Source organism: Cibotium barometz, chromosome 52, assembly GCF_041138505.1.
Source record: "Cibotium barometz isolate CiBa-2024 chromosome 52, ASM4113850v1, whole genome shotgun sequence".
In the NCBI taxonomy this organism is placed as follows: Eukaryota; Viridiplantae; Streptophyta; class Polypodiopsida; order Cyatheales; family Cibotiaceae; genus Cibotium; species Cibotium barometz.
This window is the reverse complement of record NC_141097.1, coordinates 21806477-21821874: the sequence shown is the minus strand read 5'-3', so window position 1 is coordinate 21821874 and position 15398 is coordinate 21806477. Positions and strand designations below refer to the sequence as shown.

General features: G+C 45.8%; 1 protein-coding gene across 1 annotated transcript in view; it reads right to left on the bottom strand.

The window, feature by feature from the left end:
- LOC147608954 (V-type proton ATPase catalytic subunit A-like) overlaps window positions 1-15398 on the bottom strand; it is a 48514-nt gene that overhangs the window by 2070 nt on the left and 31046 nt on the right. The gene's annotated exons all lie outside the window — the stretch shown is intronic.

Sequence of the window (15398 nt, the reverse complement as noted above, 5' to 3'; positions counted from 1 at the left end):
AGCAGCAGCCAAGCCATCATCAATGTGATGATGAACACACATGCACGCACACATTCAAACATGAGGACACACACACACACACACGGAGAGAGAGAGAGAGTTCTATGAAAGTTTACAAAAGACCAAACGGTCTATGAGAGCAAAAGTGATACAATGTGTCCATGAAGTGACACAATCATGGAAAGCACATGATTAAAAAACCCAACTAGAGCTGAGAGAAAAAAAAAACAGCCTCATAAGTGCCAATGGTGCAATGCTACAATGATACAATACGAGGAGATCAAAGTGGGTCCTCGACATCTATTATGACTATTTGGAGGCTCTCCACATCCACTACCTGTGGAGGGGCACTCCTGTATCTCTAGCGGATCTCTTTGATCTGAAGATGCTGGGTGGAGCATCTGTTGGGATTTGGGTGTGAACACCTCCTATATGTTTGGATAGGATAAGTGTGCCACGTATCATCGGTTGTGTGTGCATGTGTGATTTCTATGGGCCAAAAGATAAGGCTTCAAGCCTAGAAAAGTATGTACTTGGTGAAGGTTCAACACATCAATCAAATCATGAGTCGTGCACACTTCTCTCTCACCAGCTCGCCATTTTCCACCCCCCCTCTCTCTCTCTCTCTCTTTCACAGGACCGCGTTTCTCCCTGAAGGAGGCAGCAGCAGCTAAATTAGCCTGAGGGCATGAAGCCTTGAGGGCACTTGAGAGGCAGTGTGCACACATACAGTTTCAAGAGCTGCGCACCAAATTGTGGCTATTTGATACGCTTGTCACACCGACCCTCCTGTACAGAGCTCCAATTTGGGGGCCCAACATACATCACAGATCTCAGAGAGGGATGGAGGCAAATGGAGAGACCACTGATTATGATGATTGCCCGCATGATTCGGAGCAAATCATCGGTACCACATGAGATTGTTCGGGTTGAGCTGGGTGCCGCACCAGTAGTGACCGAGGCCCTATTCCAGGCAGTTACCTTTTTACAGCGGCTATGGGAGCTCCCTCAGCAGAGGTACTCCTGATTGGCATTGACCTCATCCATACAATTGGCAGAGGATGGAGATACTCATTGCTGGTACTCAGATGAGATCATGGTTTGACCTACATGGTTTGCGAATAGAGGCACTACCACCCTTTCAGTACAGCCTAGATTGTCCGTTTTTGGATCTCACCCGCTCAGAGCAGAACCGCGTGATCAGGATGGATATCATCAGAGTGGACACAGAGAGGACATGGACTAGTCCCCTTAAGCCCTTAGGCACAAAAATGGCTCATTACAAGAGCCATTTTCTACACCTCTCACCAGATGATTTACACCTCCTGATACCTCCTCCATCGGGCCATCAAGGCACCGGCCACGCTCCCAAGGAGTCACCACTGATAGAGCAATCATCTTATGTCATGCTTGTCGGCCACGCCCATCAAGATCCCGACTACGGAATCCTCACCATCGCCAGATCAGAGCCATTATTGCTCGGCATCGGAGGCGCCTACCTCGCTTCTACGACCTCTAGACAGCCCCATGGCTGGTGGAGATATTTGATCAGAGGAGAGGGCAGGACTTCAACTGATCAGCATACATGGATCTACTTGATATACATTTTCCAATATTTTCTACTCAGTATCATCTAGGAGTCTTACTTACAGTTCTTATAACTGTAAGACAATCAGTTAATTGTACTTTTCAGTTTCATTTAGTTGTTTTCTTTGAGAAGACACCAACTTCACATGTACTCTCAGTTTTGGTCTCATAGGCCATTATGGCCTCTTAGAGACGTTAATATATCATTTCATTTCTCTCAGACTACAGGAGTTGGGCATCACTGACACACGGCTGCAACGATCGTCGTAGGACCGTGAGGAGGTCACAGTGTATGGGAGATATTTCTTAGAGCTGGGAGCTGCACATGGTCTCGTTATCTATAACGGGACGTCTCGATGGCCCTCCTCCGGCGCCCTCACCTCCTTCCCTCACTCAGGAGGTACTAGTACCATGGACTACCTTATAGGATCTCCGGATTTGGCACACCTTCTCCTCGACTTCTCCATCCTGCCACCCCCTTTTGAAGCTGACCATGCCTACCTCTCTTTCACTCTTACCTGCACACCACTCGTCCCTCCACCACCACCCCCCATCTCACATTACACTCAGGTCCTTTTTGATCACAAGCTTCACCTTGTTTACTCCAACCACATCTACCGCCAACGCTAGGATGTGGAACCTACTGTCCCCCTATCCACCCTCACATCACAGCTCTCACCACCATACTCCACACATCCGCCACCGCTTCTTTCACGCCAAGCCACCTTGCGGTTCCATGCCTCAGAACTGTTCCTGGGCCACACGCTCCCACCTACCTCTCTTTCACTCTTACCTGCACACCACCCGTCCCTCCACCACCACCCCCCATCTCACATTACACTCAGGTCCTTTTTGATCACAAGCTTGACCTTGTTTACTCCAACCACATCTACCGCCAACGCTAGGATGTGGAACCTACTGTCCCCCTATCCACCCTCACATCACAGCTCTCACCACCATACTCCACACATCCGCCACCGCTTCTTTCACGCCAAGCCACCTTGCGGTTCCATGCCTCAGAACTGTTCCTCGGCCACACGCTCCCGTCTTAAGCATGAGGTACGGATTGGGCAAATCACGAAGCACCAAGCGCAATGGATTTCTCAACAGCTCACCCAACGCAAGAAACGGGAGTCCTATGCTCGGAAAGAGGATGAGTTATACCGACTTTTCCTAGGGCCGAACTGCAAAGACGCTTGGAGGAAACTCCGAGAACATTGCCCTCCCACACCTATCACCTACCCGGACACATGGCACTCCTATGCACGCTCCCTCTATCATATCCCCCTTCAGCCACCCCTACCCCTACCCCCACCACCAAATTCCCATCCCACCACCTCCACCTTCTTCACAAAGGGCATGATCCTCAAGGCCATTCGTAGACTACACAATGGGCGAGCCCAGGATCATGAGGGACTCACTGCCAAGTACATCTCGCATGCCGATGATACCCTCGCGTCCCTACTAACCTACATGTTCGATGAAACCGATCCCGTCAAATGGGAAGACTCCGTTGGACACCCACACGCGTGATAGCACAACTTTAAAACCACAATTTGAAATGGACAGCTTAATACAACTTGAAATTGAAATGAAATGAAATGGAAAGATGGACACCAGCACTGGGGCCAGAACGGGCCGACCCCCCCCTCAATATATGATACATTTATTGGGAGTATTTAACAAATACAATGCTCCATGGGTTCCAAGAACCAGATGATGTCCATGTACATATGAATACAGTACCAAACAAATAGATTCGAAGTCGACGTTCGAAGTCGACGTTCGAAGTAGAAGTTCGAAGCAGAACGACCACTAGCGTGGTCCAGTCTCTACGGTCCTGTGCTTTCACTGGACTCCGCGGAGAGCGCCTCACTGGTGTTCCGAGACCACGCACAAACAGGCGCTCTCGTACTAACGCCTGGCTCTCCCGATCTCAGCACCTTTGGACTGAGGTTCTCCAATAGAGCTTGGACTACCCGGCACCGAACGGGTGTTACCGTGGGGGATGAATCTCTTATCAGATTTAACACAAAGTACTTTACTTAAATCTGAAATTCACTTACTTGAAGGTTGCAGATTGTAGACCAATACCCGAGGTATTCGTGTGTGTAGCTACTTGAGTGGAATACCGAGATGTGGCCACTTGAAGAAAGAAAACACCGCCTATGGAAAGGAAGTGCAACCACCCATTGTGCAGGTCACAACCTGCCTTCTTGTGGAGGAGGAGGCGTAGTTTGTTTTGCTACAGCCGCCTAGCGATGCAGCTGCCTGGTGAAGAACACAAACGGAAGGAGAGGCTTGTGCAGTTGCCAACTGAAGACAGGCACAGCCTCCTACTGTAGGCACCGCCGCCTGAGAGGGAAAAGTAGCCGAGAGGAGGCACCTGGTTGCTGTGCACAGCCGCTTGGCTGCAGCCTGCGCAGCTGCCTGTAGTGGGTAGCCTGCTGGAGAAACAGGCGCAGCTCGCTGAAGAGGGCCCACGACTGCCTGCAAGAGAAACGGGCAGCGCCTTCTGCAGGTATGCTGCCGCCTGTAGGAGCAGCCTCCTGAGGAAACAGAGGCAGCACGCTGAAGTTAGGAGCAGTCGCCTGGTAAAGTATGCGCAGCCGTACAGCAGGATATGGCAGCCGCCTCTGTGTAGGAAGAGCAGCCTGCAGGAAAAGATGGCGTGGAGTATGCAGCCGCCTATAGATGTACAGCCGTCAGCAGTGAGTACAGGAGCGCAACTGGTTCAGCAGCCGCCTGGGATTTCGTGTGCGGGAGATGGTTGCCAGATTCTTCTCTTACGAAAGATGGTGGGAGAGCACGCCGGTGGTATCCACGATGGAGATGATGGCATCTTTTTAATAAGGTTGGAGAGGGAGTGATACAACTAGTGCTGGCTGGCTCCCCACGCTTGCATGTGGGCGGCCAGCTCTTTGGGGGTGTGGGTAGGTGACCATGCACCCACCCCCACACACTCACTTAAGTGGGGCTCCCCTCCTTGGCCCCTAAGTGGGTGCCCAAAGGGGGTGCCCACTTTTAAGTGGGTGTGAACAAATGACCTTATAAAATGAAGGGTTAAAAATAAAAGTATTAAACTAACATGTTTAATATACTTACCACCTGTTCACATGCACCAAAACTCGTCAGAAGACAGAGCAGACTTCACGACTCACTGGCAGGCGTCCCCGCTCAGTAAGTAACACGTCAAGCAGGCAAACACAAAAATACATGTCATGCGAAAACAGTTTCAAACATGCAAATCATGTGTGCATGTGCAAATAGTAACATGGACATATCTCCCGTTCATGGAACAAGTACAAAATATCTGTCGGCACAAAAATGGCACGACGTAAAACATAAAAACCTGGTCTTCCTATGGAGTGACAGTCCCATAGGTAAGACAGTTCCAGGCACGAGCCTCCCTATGGAGTGACAGTCCCCATAGGCAAAACACGGCACGAATACTGATGGATCGAACACAGTCCAGGTCATACACGGGTGGCACCAGTCTGGCTCCCGTCCATACGACACCATCCTGCTAACACACGGGTGGCACCAGTCTGGCTCCCGTCCATGTCAGCAAAATACTGGCCTCTTCACATGAGACACTGGCCTGGCCTCAAGTGAACGAGACAAAAAAACTGGAGATGGACCAAATGGTCGGCCAATTGGTGACATCCCCCCGGGCTTCTAAAGAGTTGACCTCAACTGAAAAGCCTCAAGATATGCCTGCAACAACTATGGGTAATCAACAAAATAGTCCTCATTTACCCACTTGGCATCAATTGGCAAATAATTTTTAAACTTCACAAGGTATCTCCTGGAAAGCTTTCCTGCAGGTAGCTTTCGCTCCTTGTGAAAAACAATTTGTTCTGGCTGGAGGATCTCCTCAAGCTCTTCAATCTCTGGCGGATCTTCTATGACAGGCTCATCAGGATCTGGCCCCACATATTTCCGAAATAGACTCACATGAAAAGCATTGTGAATCTTCCAGTGACTAGGCAAAGCAAGCCTGTAGGATACTTCATTGATCTTCTGAATCACCTTGAAGGGTCCATAATAGCGAGGTGAAGGGTCCATAATAGCGAGGAGAAAGCTTAGGATATGATCCTTCTCGTCCTGGTCTCTTCCGAAGCCTAGCTTTCTCAAATTTCAGCAAAACCCAATCACCTTCTTTGACTTCCATGTCCCTTCTATGCTTGCCAGCAGCCATTTTATGCTTATCCTGAGATCTTGCAATGGCTATCCGCACCTGACCAAAGGCTACATCCAAGTCACGAACATATTCATCAGCTGCAAAAATCTCATCCTTTGTACGAAGGATGGGTGGCAATACCACTCTACCATAGATAATCTCAAACGGAGCCTTTCCCGTGGAGGCATGGATCGTATTGTTGTAGGCAAACTCAAGATACTTCTCCCATGCAGCTTGATCTGCCACATAACACTTCAATAAATCCAACACGGCTGAATTTGCAGCTTCACTTTGGCCATCCGTTTGGGGATGATAAGCTGATGAAAACTCAAGTTTAGTACCCATATTATCAAATAAAGCCCTCCAAAAGAGGCTTGTAGTCCTGGGATCTCTATCCCCAACAATGGATTTAGGCATACTATGATGCTTGAAAATATTAGCAAGAAAAAGCTTTACCATATGTTCAGCTTTAATGTTTTTCTTGACGGGCAAGAAATGAGCTTGCTTGCTAAACCTGTCCACAATGGTCCAAACAGCATCATTCCCATGCTGGGATCTAGGCAAATCCATAATAAAATCCATAGTAATACTTTCCCAAGGTTGCGAGGGAATAGGCAATGGCTGAAGCAAACCTGGAGGTTTTTGCCTGTCAAATTTCACCTTTTGGCAAGTAATATATGCACGCACATAAGCCTCAATGTCTTTACGCATGGTTGGCCAAAAGAAATATCTCTGAATCATGCGTGTAGTAGGCATGATACCTCTATGACAAGCATAAGGTGGAGCATGACATTCCTCCATAATCTTTGGACGCAAATCCTTCACCACACATAGGCAATTATCCTTCATAAGATAACCCTCGTTGATAACATAAGAGGCATGTGAATGACCAACGATCAAATCAGTCCATATATGGCAAAAAACAGCATCCAAATGATCGAAATCTCGCATAGCAGATAAGTCTCCATGAGAGGCCACTGAGACTGCAGCTACATAAGGCCTCCTGGATAGTGCATCGGCCACTACATTTTTCTTTCTTGGAGTATGCACAATCTGAAAATGAAACATGGAAAGAAAGTTTGCCATTCTCATCTGCTTCTCTGAAAGCTTTGTCTGAGATAGAAAGTATCTCAAGCTTTGATGATCTGTCTTGACTACAAATTCAGCCCCAAGAAGATAATGTTTCCATATCTTTAAGGCGTGAATTACAGCCAAGAGCTCTTTCTCATAGATATCCATATGAAGCTCGGCATCATGCAAACGACGGCTCTCATATGCAACTGCATGCCCTTCTTGATTTAGAACAGCTCCTATGCAATCACCACAAGCATCACATTCAACTACGAATGACTTGTGCAAGTCAGGAACAATCAATACTGGACCACATATGATAGCATGCTTGAGCTGCAAGAAAGCATCCTGTTCCTTTGAGTCCATTTGAAAGTGATTTTCTTCTTTGTGAGATCATGTAGAGGAGTGGCTATCATAGCAAAATGCCTTATGAAACGCCTGTAATACGAACATAATCCCAGAAAACTACGTACTTGATGTACGTTTTGCAATTTGGGCCAATTCCGAATGGTCTCTATCTTTGCAGGATCCATTGTAACTCCATCCTTGGATACAATGTGTCCCAGATAATGAATCTCTGAAAGGAAGAACTCACTTTTCTTGGCATTTATGAAAAGTTTATGCTTCCGCAACTCTTCGAACACTGTGACCAAATGAGTTCTGTGTTCCTACTCATTCTTGGAGAAAACCAAGATATCATCAAAGAATACTCCTGTAAATTTGCGATGGGGTCGGAATATCCTATCCATCATACGATTAAACGTAGCAGGAGCATTGGTGAGACCAAAAGGCATTACCAAAAATTCATATAATCCGAAGGCTGTCCTGAATGCAGTTTTATGGACATCTTGTGGCACCACTCGTATCTGGTGATAACCACTCTTCAAATCAAGGCTGAAACAAGCCGAACCATCAAGCTTATCCAAAATATCATCAATTCGCAGGATTGGGAATCTGTTCTTGATGGTAAGCTTGTTCAAAGCTCTATAGTCCACACACATACGGAATGATCCGTCCTTTTGAACAAGAAGTACAGGAGAGCAGTAAGGTGAGGAACTAGGCTGAACCAAAGCTTTCTCTAAAAGCTCATTTACCTGCTTCATGATTTCTTCTTGTTGTGCAGCACTCACTCGGTATGCGGGTTTGTTGGGTGGAGAACTACCTGGCACAAGATCTATGCGGTGATCTTCGAGCCTTTGAGGAGATAATTCTCCTGGCAAAGTATCAGCAAAACAGTCATTAAATGCATAAAGAAAATTCAGCCTATCATTAGACATAGCATCCACATTTTGATGATTTGGCACAAGGCTATCACGCACAAAAACCAAGTACGCAGAAAGACTCTTTTTGATTGCTTTATTAATTTGGATGTGTGATAAAAGTGGGATGGAATCCCCTTCTTTGCCAGCATTAATAAAATGCATGCGGCCTTTATGCATAAAAGAAATCATATTGGACTTGTAGTCTTTGCGGGGCTCAAGCCTATGATACCACGGCTTGCCCAACAATACATCACATCCATTTAGTGGAGCAACTAGGAACTGTTCATTATCAAGGTAGCCCTGGATATGGATGCGCAACTTCCCTATCAAAGGGGTAACCTGCACCTCTTTACCAATAAATGCAGCTTCGGCTTCAATCTGAGGTCCCATGTTCTCAACCTCAATACCCAATGCAGCTGCCGTTTGCATAGAGATGAAGTTATCAGTTGCACAGTCATCAAACATGAATAGTGCGGGCTGATCCTTGATTTGTCCCCAAGCCTTGCAAACCGTTCGCTCTTTTGCATCATGAGTTGTATTTCCTTGCACATCAAGAACTGCATGTACATTAGCCTTGGTCGGCTTGTCCTCGTGCTTTGGTTTGCGATCTGGGCATTGTCGAAACATGTGGTCTTTGCTACCACAAGAAAAGCATTTTCCATCCTTGGCATATTGCTCTCTTTGCTCCTGGGTTAAGCCGAATTTGTTCTTCCTTGGGCCCTGATCTTTAGATGTGTTATTTTCAGCTTTACCACCCTTGTGGGTCTCCCGGAAGTTCTTTTTAGGTGGCTGTCCACCCTTTTGCAGATTTGGGACAGCCTTGTCTTTCCCCTTTGAACCTCCTTGATCCTGTTTAATCTTGAGCACCAATTGCTCCGTAGCAAGAGCAGAAGCTGTGAGCTGTTGCCATTCTCATCTGCTTCTCTGAAAGCTTTGTCTGAGATAGAAAGTATCTCAAGCTTTGATGATCTGTCTTGACTACAAATTCAGCCCCAAGAAGATAATGTTTCCATATCTTTAAGGCGTGAATTACAGCCAAGAGCTCTTTCTCATAGATATCCATATGAAGCTCGGCATCATGCAAACGACGGCTCTCATATGCAACTGCATGCCCTTCTTGATTTAGAGCAGCTCCTATGCAATCACCACAAGCATCACATTCAACTACGAATGACTTGTGCAAGTCAGGAACAATCAATACTGGACCACATATGATAGCATGCTTGAGCTGCAAGAAAGCATCCTGTTCCTTTGAGTCCATTTGAAAGTGATTTTCTTCTTTGTGAGATCATGTAGAGGAGTGGCTATCATAGCGAAATGCCTTATGAAACGCCTGTAATACGAACATAATCCCAGAAAACTACGTACTTGATGTACGTTTTGCAATTTGGGCCAATTCCGAATGGTCTCTATCTTTGCAGGATCCATTGTAACTCCATCCTTGGATACAATGTGTCCCAGATAATGAATCTCTGAAAGGAAGAACTCACTTTTCTTGGCATTTATGAAAAGTTTATGCTTCCGCAACTCTTCGAACACTGTGACCAAATGAGTTCTGTGTTCCTACTCATTCTTGGAGAAAACCAAGATATCATCAAAGAATACTCCTGTAAATTTGCGATGGGGTCGGAATATCCTATCCATCATACGATTAAACGTAGCAGGAGCATTGGTGAGACCAAAAGGCATTACCAAAAATTCATATAATCCGAAGGCTGTCCTGAATGCAGTTTTATGGACATCTTGTGGCACCACTCGTATCTGGTGATAACCACTCTTCAAATCAAGGCTGAAACAAGCCGAACCATCAAGCTTATCCAAAATATCATCAATTCGCAGGATTGGGAATCTGTTCTTGATGGTAAGCTTGTTCAAAGCTCTATAGTCCACACACATACGGAATGATCCGTCCTTTTGAACAAGAAGTACAGGAGAGCAGTAAGGTGAGGAACTAGACTGAACCAAAGCTTTCTCTAAAAGCTCATTTACCTGCTTCATGATTTCTTCTTGTTGTGCAGCACTCACTCGGTATGCGGGTTTGTTGGGTGGAGAACTACCTGGCACAAGATCTATGCGGTGATCTTCGAGCCTTTGAGGAGATAATTCTCCTGGCAAAGTATCAGCAAAACAGTCATTAAATGCATAAAGAAAATTCAGCCTATCATTAGACATAGCATCCACATTTTGATGATTTGGCACAAGGCTATCACGCACAAAAACCAAGTACGCAGAAAGACTCTTTTTGATTGCTTTATTAATTTGGATGTGTGATACAAGTGGGATGGAATCCCCTTCTTTGCCAGCATTAATAAAATGCATGCGGCCTTTATGCATAAAAGAAATCATATTGGACTTGTAGTCTTTGCGGGGCTCAAGCCTATGATACCACGGCTTGCCCAACAATACATCACATCCATTTAGTGGAGCAACTAGGAACTGTTCATTATCAAGGTAGCCCTGGATATGGATGCGCAACTTCCCTATCAAAGGGGTAACCTGCACCTCTTTACCAATAAATGCAGCTTCGGCTTCAATCTGAGGTCCCATGTTCTCAACCTCAATACCCAATGCAGCTGTCGTTTGCATAGAGATGAAGTTATCGGTTGCACAGTCATCAAACATGAATAGTGCGGGCTGATCCTTGATTTGTCCCCAAGCCTTGCAAACCGTTCGCTCTTTTGCATCATGAGTTGTATTTCCTTGCACATCAAGAACTGCATGTACATTAGCCTTGGTCGGCTTGTCCTCGTGCTTTGGTTTGCGATCTGGGCATTGTCGAAACATGTGGTCTTTGCTACCACAAGAAAAGCATTTTCCATCCTTGGCATATTGCTCTCTTTGCTCCTGGGTTAAGCCGAATTTGTTCTTCCTTGGGCCCTGATCTTTAGATGTGTTATTTTCAGCTTTACCACCCTTGTGGGTCTCCCGGAAGTTCTTTTTAGGTGGCTGTCCACCCTTTTGCAGATTTGGGACAGCCTTGTCTTTCCCCTTTGAACCTCCTTGATCCTGTTTAATCTTGAGCACCAATTGCTCCGTAGCAAGAGCAGAAGCTGTGAGCTGTTGCAAGGTATGTTTCGGGTGCAATTCAATGCCCGAACGATATGCTGGTTGCAGTCCAGAACGAAACTTCCTCTTTCTTTCATCCTCAGTGATTTGCATAAAGGGAGTTACTTCCAGCAACACTTTCCAGAACTTGTTAACATACTGTTGCACCCTTTTATTATCTCTTTGTTCCAGCCTGTCCCACTTTTGAGTGAGAGTTTGCTCTGCATTTGGTGGCAAAAACTGAGCATAGAATCTATCCTTAAATTCCTTCCAGGTGCTAATAGGATCCTTGGTGATCTTTTCAGTGATCCACCAATGAGCAGCAGTCCCTTTCAGAAACATGCTAGCATGGCGTACTTTTGACTTTTCGGTGAAGTCCTCATCGCTAAAAGCAATGTCGAACTGTGCCACAAAATGCTAACACTTTAGAAGCATCATGTTCACCATGAAAGACATGAAACTTAACAGATTTGTCACCTGCTTTGAATTCCTTGAGCTTTCTGTGAATGGGAGAGAGAATTAGGGTTAGAGATTCATGTGGGAGACATACACAGAGAGAACAAGGAGAGAGAGAGAGAGAGTTGTGGGGATAAGTCAACTCACCAAGTGTGAGTGTGTGACTCCCCTATCACACATGTATATTGCACTAGTACACATAGTGCACTTAGTACATTAAAAGTACTAAATGTACTATGTACTATAACTTATAGGCTTGTACACACTATAAGGGTGGGCATAGTGCCTTTACCCCAACAACCTCCCACTTAAAGGCAAAGTGCCCTTAAGTAAAGGAAAAGAAAAATCAGCATGTACATGATAATATACAAGGCCATATCAAGGCTGAAACTCGCCTCATCCAATGCCCATTAAGTGTCTACAATGAGCAAACCGCTCCGGAGGCAAACTCTTTGTCAACAGATCAGCCGGGTTGTCATCCGTATGAATCTTAACAAGCTGAATTTGCTTGTTCTCTATCACCTCTCTGATGAAGTGATACTTCACATCCACATGCTTCGTCTTTGCATGAAAGACAGGGTTCTTTGCCAACTGGATGGCACTCTGACTGTCACAATGCAACAATGGAATATCCCCTGTATAACCCAAATCAACCACTAACCGAGATAGCCATAATGCCTCCTTGCAAGCCTCTGTGGCTGCAATATACTCGGCCTCTGTAGTAGATAAGGCAGTGCACTTCTGCATCCTGGATATCCATGACACAGCACCTCCTGTGAATGTAAACACATAACCGGTAGTAGACTTCCGGTTATCTGGATGACCGGCATAATCCGAATCCGTGTAACCATGCACTAATGCATCCTGTTTGCCAAAACAAATGCACATATCCTGTGTGCCCTTCAGGTATCTCATGACACCTTTCACTGCTTCCCAATGCTTCTTGCCAGGGTTGGCCATGTATCTAGAAACCACTCCCACTGCAAATGCAATGTCCGGCCTAGTAGCAACCATGGCATACATGAGACTGCCACAAGCTGAAGCATACGGAATCTTGGCCATATCAACCCTGCCACTATCTGACTGTGGGCTGTCCATAGCACTGAGTTTCACATATGGAGGCAAAGGAGTACTAGTCTTCTTCCCCCCGTCCATATTGAACCTCTGCAAAACTTTGCCAATGTATTCCTTCCGAGACAAATACAACACTTGCTGATTTCTGTCCCGAAGTATCCGCATACCCAAGATGTGATTTGCATCATCCAAATCCTTCATATCAAAGGTCTCCTACAGCCTCTTCTTCAAGGCATCCATCTCCTTACGAGATTTTCCGGCAATTAACAGATCATCAACATACAAGATGAGGATCAATAGACTGCCATCCAAAGCTTTCTTGGTGTATAAGCAGTGATCTATGTCACTTCTCTTGAATTTCTGGGATTTCATGAATGTATCAAATTTATGATACCATTCCCTTGGTGCCTGTTTGAGCCCATAAAGACTCTTTTTCAGCTTGCATACAAGCTTCTCCTTTCCACTTACTGCATAACCCTCTGGCTGTTGCATATATATCTCCTCATGGAGATCACCGTGAAGAAAAGCAGTCTTCACATCCATCTGAATCAAGTCCAGATCATCATGCGCAACCAAAGCTAACACAGCTCTAAGTGTGGTCATTTTGACCACTGGAGAGAAGATCTCCTCAAAGTCCACACCATATTCCTGCTTGAAGCCCTTAGCCACTAACCTGGCTTTGTATCTTGGCTTAGCATCTGGTGCAACTTTGAGCCTGTAAACCCACTTGCAAGGCAAAACCTTCTTGCCTGCAGGCAAATGCACCAACTTCCATGTTCCATTTTTGTGCAGAGAATCCATCTCTGACTTCATGGCACGCTCCCAAAGAGCCTTGTCTGCCCTCTGTAAAGCCTCCTTATAACATGAGGGCTCCCCACAGTCAATAAGCATCAAGTAGTCAACCCCTGGAGGAACAAACCTGTCAGGGGCTCTGGAGGGTCTTGTGGACCTCCGTACCCAATGACCATCATTTGCAGGTTGCTGTCCAGCCTGCATATCGCCTATTGGTGGCTCCTGTTCCATGCCATATGGTTGAAAAATCATGCCCGGTATCTCCTCTAACTGTGGTATATCCATAGGGATATCTTCTGCCATCTCTGGCTGTCCATTTGGACCATTTTCAGCACCATTTAAGGGCTGGTTTTGCTGCTGTAATGGCTGATTTACAGCCCTTGGTTGTTGTCCATGATGTCCATCATCATCAAAGATGACTCTGCCTGGCTCCTGTTGCCTTGCAGGCTCCTTATACATGCATGTTTCATCAAAAATGACATCATTGTTGCGTATAATCTTTCTATTCACGGGATCCCAAAGTCTATACCCCATTTCACCTCTGTCACCATATCCTAGGAATATGCATTTGTGAGACTTAGGATCAAGTTTGGTGCGCATTTCCCTGCGTATGTGCACGTACGCAACGCAACCAAACACTCTCAAGTGCTTGTATGACGGAGGCTTCCCTGTCCATACTTCTTCTGGCACTTTCCCACCAAGCCTTGTGTTAGGTGACCTGTTTATAAGATGAACGGCTGTCATAACAGCTTCAGCCCAAAAACCATGAGGTAACGCAGCATGTGACAACATAGAACGGACCTTCTCCTGTATGGTCCTGTTCATCCTCTCTGCTGTCCCGTTTTGTGGAGGATCATAAGGAGTAGAGAGCTCCCTCTTGATGCCTTTAGCATCACAAAAGTCCTGAAACTGTTTGGACATATACTCTCCACCATTGTCGGAACGCAAAGCCTTCAGTGTTTTGCCAGTTTGATTCTCAACATGAGCAACAAACTTCTGAAACACTGAGAATGTATCACTCTTCAAACGAAGAGGATAAACCCACACCTTGCGTGTGGCATCATCAATAAAAGACACAAAATATTTTGCCCCTCCCAAAGAAAGCTGAGGCATCTCACATACATCTGTATGCACAAGCTCTAACTGAGCATCTTTCTGTCCAAGAGCTTTCTTGTGGGGGCACTGTAGTTGCCTACCATATATACAATGCTCACAAAACTGACAACTTGAAAACTTTAGAGAAGGCAAGTAACCCAAACGAGACAATTGCTCCATTCCCTTGACACTCATGTGTCCCAACCGGCTATGCCACATAGAGATTTCCGGCAGCTCGGTTGCATTTACATTAGCATGGTGACAAACACCTGCATGCATAAAGTAAAGAGTGTCCACCTTAGAGCCTCTGGCAACAACCAGTGAGCCCTTACTAATTTTCCACTTTCCACGACCAAATGTGGTAACATAATCAGCATCATCAAGCTGTCCAGTAGAAAGCAAGTTCTTCTTGATCTCAGGCACATGCCTGACATCATGGAGCATAAGCTGTGAGCCATATGAAAACACAAGCCTCACATCACCTCTGCCAAGAATCTTGCATGCATGGTTATCACCCAAATAAACCACTCCTTCATTGCCAGCAGTATACCTGACAAACAAGTCTCTGCAACCTGTGACATGAAAGGAGGCACCTGAATCAATGATCCATGAGTGCATACCATGACCACCTGTAAGAAGTGAATGGGCATCAAGTGAAGACGTAAATAGGACCTCATCCTCACTGTCACCTGCATGTGACACATTGATTTCTTCAATCTTGACTCCACTTTTGCCCTTTGGCTTTACATCTTTGGCTTCATCTTTGTCTTTGTCTTTGCCTTTTCCCTTTTCCTTTTGATCATTTTTCCATTTGTAGCATTGCTTTTTGATGT